This window comes from Myxine glutinosa, chromosome 4 (assembly GCF_964187855.1).
Source record: "Myxine glutinosa chromosome 4, kmMyxGlut1.1, whole genome shotgun sequence".
Lineage (NCBI taxonomy): Eukaryota > Metazoa > Chordata > Myxini > Myxiniformes > Myxinidae > Myxine > Myxine glutinosa.
Genome location: NC_136264.1, coordinates 50,209,369 through 50,215,754, shown reverse-complemented (window position 1 = coordinate 50,215,754; position 6,386 = coordinate 50,209,369).

The window sequence follows — 6,386 nt, the reverse complement described above, 5'->3', positions numbered from 1 at the left end:
CAAAGTAGATGGTATTCATAAATACTTACCCCTTGCAGTCTTGAAAAGGACTTGGTATGAACCAACTCTTCTGTGCTTTTTAAGGGTTTAAAAAAATATTTGATCCAATATGGGTGCTAGACCAGTGACCGATGACATCACTTTTATCAAACTATATTTCCCATGGGAAGTTGATCAATTAGTTGGTTTCGCATTGATCGGTTAAGCAGATTCAGAGAAGATTTTCACTTAGATCCAATACGGCTGCCCAACCATGTAACCTATGACACAAGTTACATTTGGATCCAATTCGGTAGGGTATAAGGTGTGTGAAGTTTCGTGTTGATCAGATAAGGTTAATTTTTCTATCCAAGATGGCTACCAAACAATATGACCCTTGACATAATTTTAACACTATATGCAGCAATCGTGTTAGATGATATTTGGAAAGTTTCGCTTAGATAGGTTCAGCTGTTTCAGAGAAATATACAGACTTGGCATTTAATATGGAATATTTTTTTTTCTTGACTTGGGTTTACTTTCTGAACTCAGTATATCAATCTGGTGAGTTTCTTTTACCCTTCGGTGATGTCTTTGTTGAAAGAACCATGTCACTGATTTGTCTTTCGCAGCAAGAAGTCAATAACAGGATTATATCACAGGTGGCATGACAAAATGTAAGGACAGGTACATTTGACGATTGGCTTCACAATCAGGTATATAAGGGTTGTTGCGTTCTGTATTAGTGGAAAACAACTGCTGCACGTCTACAAAAGTTATTGCCGCTTCCTCTGGAGATGGTTCGTCAACTTGACAATGCTGTTTGTCATGGAGTGGTGGCTTTACAAAATTCTGGCATGAAACAGCGTGCTATTGCTCGGCAGTATGGCATCACTCAAGGTCAGGTGTCAAAGATCCTGAAACGAAATGCTCAGTGGGGTGTCCTTACTCCAATACCGAGGCCAGGACGTCCACGCAGAACCACAAGGAGAGATGATCGCCAGCTGCACCGGTTAGTCTGCAATGGCCGTACCAAGTCAGCTAATCGGCTTAGGGCTGAGTGGCAGCAACTGACAAATGTGCCTGTATCCAGAAGGCTAGTCAACCAACGACTGGTTCAAGCAGGCTATCGTGCCAGGCGTCCCCTGAGAAAGCCACGCCTGATCAGACAACACAGCCAGCGCCGATTGCAGTGGGACAGAGAGCACCGTCAATGGCAGCCAGGACACTGGAATCACGTGACCTTCAGTGACGAGTCTAGATTTCTGGTCTATCGTCAAGATGGCCGCGTCCGAGTGTGCAGACAAGTGCATGAAGCCCACAACGAAGATTGTATAGTGCCAAGAGTCCAAGCTGGAGGTGGTGGGGTGACCGTTTGGGCTGCTTTTCATGCAGGGGGCAAAACTGACCTGGTTGTTCTGAATGGAAACCTGAACCAGTTCAAGTACAGGATCATTCTGGAAGAAACATTGCTTCCATTTGCTCGTGCAGCCTTTCGAGGAAACTTTGTCTTCCAAGATGACAATGCACGGCCTCATCGTGCTCGCATGATCCAACACTTTCTTGCTGACCGTGGTGTAGAGCATATGGAGTGGCCTGCCATGTCCCCCGGATATGAATCCGATAGAGAACTTGTGGGCAGAATTAACGCGTCAAATCGACAACCTGGACCAGCAGCCGACCTCTGTGCGTGAATTGCAGCAGACTATTGTCACTGCATGGCAAGTGATTCCTGTCCAAACCTTGGCAAATCTCATGAACAGCATGCCTCAACGTGTACGTGCTCTCCTGAATGCTCGTGGGGGTTACACGAAGTACTGAACTGTAATTTTACTGTCCGTAATCCCAGTCATAATTTAGCTTTTGTTTTTGTTGAATTTTTTTTGGCTAATGTGCAAAATAAAGAGATACTTCTGGAAAACGTACAGAAGTTTAACACAGTACTGTCCGTGAATTGAGTTCGATGTCAGTTTACATCACTTTCAAGGATCAATTTATTTGCTTCGAAATGTCAAATGTGGTTTTTGTTTCTTTTAAAGGTCACATTAACAAAATCTAGAATAATTTCAACATAATTCCAATGAACTTTTGGTTCTAAGTCATCTTGAAAAGTAAGTTAACCCCCACAAAAAAATATTCCATATTAAATGCCAAGTCTGTATATAATATATATTGTTGCGGATATGAGGATTGCATTTTTTTGATTGTGTTGTATTATATTGGAAATGGTGATGAACATTGTTTGAATATGGCCCCTCCTGCCTCCAGAGTTGTGTAAAGGTAAAAAAGGGCATCCCGGTAGTTATTCCATGAAACATCACATTGAAGGACACATAAAACCCTTGTTCAGTAGCTTATATCTTATTATGTGTTTTAGAGTAAGGCCTTGTCTTCCATTAAAATAATACTCCATTGCACCGAATCAATTAAGAATAGCTCCCCTTCAATACTTCCATTTCCCAGCCAAACTCTCCATCTGCGGGTAAAGCAGTTCACAAGCGTGGGGTGCACGCCCTCTCATTTCGCTGCTATAGTGAATATGTGCTCCGTGCTCTGTTTGAACAGGAGGGGCGGGGTCGCCCGGGAGAGGCAAGCCCAGGGCGCGCCACGAAGGGCGGGGCTGTTCAGCCCCATGCCCAAATAAGGAAACAAGCCCGTGGCTCGCCACGAGGGGCGTGCCGTCGGCGCCATGCCCAAATAAGGAGACAAGCCCGTGGGATTACCATACAAGGTCACGAAACAGAGCACGGGGGGGGGGGGGGGGGAGGGCGGTACCGAAACCGAGGAGGGCGTGTCAGACCCGCGCTGAAGGTTTGGAGAGAGGGGTGCGACGATCGCTGGGACAAGCTACACGAGGGATACGGCAGATGAGTCCAGGTGCGTAAGAGGGTTGGCAGTCCACCGGGAGAGAGTTCAGAGTTGCACCGGAGTTGCGTGAGAGATACGAAAAGCCTTTGACATAGAGCCGCTTCAGCCAGCCCCGTTTCAACCAGCCGAGTGACCCTGCCGGCGTGCGCTGTGAAGCCGAATACAAGGAGCTGCCAGCTCCTCGCTTCCCGCCCGGAGTGGACCTGCTCGCTGTGCCCTGTGATCCCACCTGCTCATCCCTCCAAACGATTCCTACCCTTCCATCCATTTGCGTACGTGAGTTTGTTCTGTTCGTGCTGTCCTGGGTAGTAAACTAAGTCAGTATAAGCTAGTAATTTGCACTGTGTTACCTGCTTTTTCATGTCCGCTGTAAATACCCGTGACTGCTCTTTTTGCTTATGTGTGTGTAAATAATAATAAACCCCGTTACTCTTCTGTACGTCTTCTTCTTCTCCTTCCTCTTTGCATTCGTCGTCTTAGTCTTTTCCCCATTGAATATCTGTGGCGCGATACGGCCAACGTTTGGGTGAATCGGGTTTAGTCGGGGAACAACTGTTCGGTCGCGGAGCCTCCGCTCGGCAAACAACATCCTTAACCGCGGACCGTAACAATATATTTCCTTTGATCCAACATGGTTACCAGACCATGTATGAATGAATGAATGAATGATCGTTTTAAGGCCATTTCTTCCCCGCTAGAGCAGGGGTTGGCCTTGCGGGCCCCATGACAATCATGGTTCCCTGTTTGAGGCAATGTTTTATGGCCGGATGCCCTTCCTGACGCCAACCCTTCCTTAGTCACCTCTTCCGATGCGCAGGGATACGGTGTACCTATTCTAAACCGGGGTACACACTGGGAAAATGTACAGGGGTACACACCATGTGAACTATGATTTATACGTGAACACAATGGTATCACCAAGGCTTGGGGAACATGTGTTTGAAGGTTCCTCTCGATCTGTCCAGTTGTTCTGGAGGATGTTTTTAAAGATTTTAGGTAAAATCCAATATGGCTGCCAGACCATGTGACCTGTGATTTATTAGTGGAACACTATATTATCCAAGGCTAGTAGATCATGTGCATGAAGTTTCGCATCAATCTGGACAACCATACTGGAGAAGATTTTTTAAAAAGTTTTATTTTTTAAATGTTCAATCCAACATGGCTGCCGAACCACGAGACCTATGTCATGAATTTAATTCTGTTGACCAAATTATCCCAAGATGACCCTCAAATTTTCATACTCGGATCAAGCGTTATATTTGTTGAATTACCATGTTATTTCCAATGGGGAGTACTTGACAATAAGCCATGTTTAAATTTTTTTCCATGGAGTGGTTTCGGAGATATGGATATGCAAGATTTTTAGTTTTTTTCCAAGATTTCGCCTGTACCACGTGACCTATGATGTCATAATTATAAAAAATTCTACAGGAGGATGCACAACTATGGTAAAATTTTTGCTACCTTCGGACAAAAAGTTGCAGAGAATTTTTTTTTTTTCATACTCATGTTGAAATTCATACTCAAGTTGAAATTCATTTCTTCAATTGTACTTTTCAAATTTTGACATGATGAAGGCACCGATGACATCATTAACACATCTTATTACACATTGGGAGTGCTGGACAATGAGCCAGGTTTCAATTTTTTCCATGGGGTGGTTTCGGAGATAGAGATGCAAAGTTTTCTAAGATGGCGCCTATACCACGTGACCGACGACATCATAATTATCACGAAAAAATTCTACAGGAGGAAGCGCTCTTATGATAATTTTGTGTCAATCGAACCAATGGTTGCCGAGAAAATGAATTTAAAAAAATGCAGACACGCACGCGCATACGTATGTACATAACCGATCGCTTAACCTCATTTTTCGCTTCATGAGCGCATGGTAATAACTTGTTTTGTATGCAGCCTGTGGCTGCTGATTGCATCATTTTTTTCTGGAAGCGTGGCTGTGCTGCTGATGCTGTGCCCAGTAAGCCAGTACCCATTTTGCCAATCTCAGAAGATGTCAGGCTGTCAACCCACCTGGTGTTATTTCAATGGCAAACAGGGTCTCAAACTCAAGACCCTAGGATCTTAAGCCAGCCACCTTAACCGTTAAGCCAACACCAGGCTTCATGAATAACTAATGTAAAGTGTTAAGGTGGTGTAAAAGATGGTGTATCAACTGTGGCAAACTTTGGAAAACTTTTTCTACAGCCTTTAAAACCTTTAATGTATTTAAATTGAATTACATACTAGAACACAGCTCTCAGGTAATATCAAGATTCAGCCAAAATAGTGGGTCACAGGAAATATAGATCATGCTTGGAAATGCAAAGCAAGAGTTCTTTTTCCCAAGTTCTTTCTCTCGAGATTGCGTCGACCGTAGGGGAAGATGGTCTCTGAACTCAAATTTCATAAGAGCACATGTCAGCCTCATTCCCACCTCCTGTGTGTGTGAACCATCTCCGCATTTTAGTAATCTCTAGGGGAAACCTAAATTAGGTTAACAACTTGTTTGTTGAGACGGGTGGGATACAGATTCCATCTGGAGAATGACCCACGCTTCCTGATCGAGCACAGCTTTCATTACTTTGGCCATTTGCAAAGCACATTGCTTTGGCATGGCTGGATAGTGTTGGTGCAACAACATGAAGCGTGTCCTTAAATGTGGTAATTGCTTTAAAAAAAAAAAATAGAACGGTACTCATGGAGCTCATAGTCTCACCTCACACGTTCATTCTGAGCAAAAATACCATCGCAAACTGAACACGCTACGATTATGGCCCATATACCCACACGTATCATCCATGCACCCTATTATGTCAGTTTATTGGCATGGGTTATGCACGTCATAAATGTAATTCTTCCCTCACATTGGGTCATTGATCCATGTATGAAGTTTCAGATTTTTGAATAAGGATTTTCATTCAACCAATTATGCCTGGAATACTACTTCACCAATGACATCATTATCATCCTATATACCCCATGGGGAGTTGATGACATGCTAAATTAAAAAAATTTTCATCAAGTGGTTTCAATGAAAATGAGATCCAATTTTTTTTTCCCTTTAATCCATTATGGTTGCCATACCATATGACTGATAGTCAGTTAGCGATAAAATATTATCCATGGCAAATCCCTCTTGTTTAAAGTTTTGCATCGGTCGGACAAGCAATTTCAGAGAAACATTTTAAAAGCGAACGTGGACACAGACAGACACGGGCATTGCAATAGTCTCACATCCTCTTCAGGGCAACTGTAAAAAACAGATTATAGCCAAAAGGTTAAAGTGGAACAATATCAGCAGGCAGAGTAAAGCTGACGGATTAATGGGAGAGTTTGGCCACAATCACAAGCCATCAACCTGTTTTCCTGATCTGCATCTGAAAATTCACAAATGATAGTTCAGTTGGTTTATATGGTTTCATGTCAAGGTCTTTTTTTCATTGTATGATGTAACGATGAATACGAAACGCCCAACTCTGCAGAACGTTTCCGTAATGATTTTTTCGGAGATCTGAGAACGGATTTTTAATGTTTTA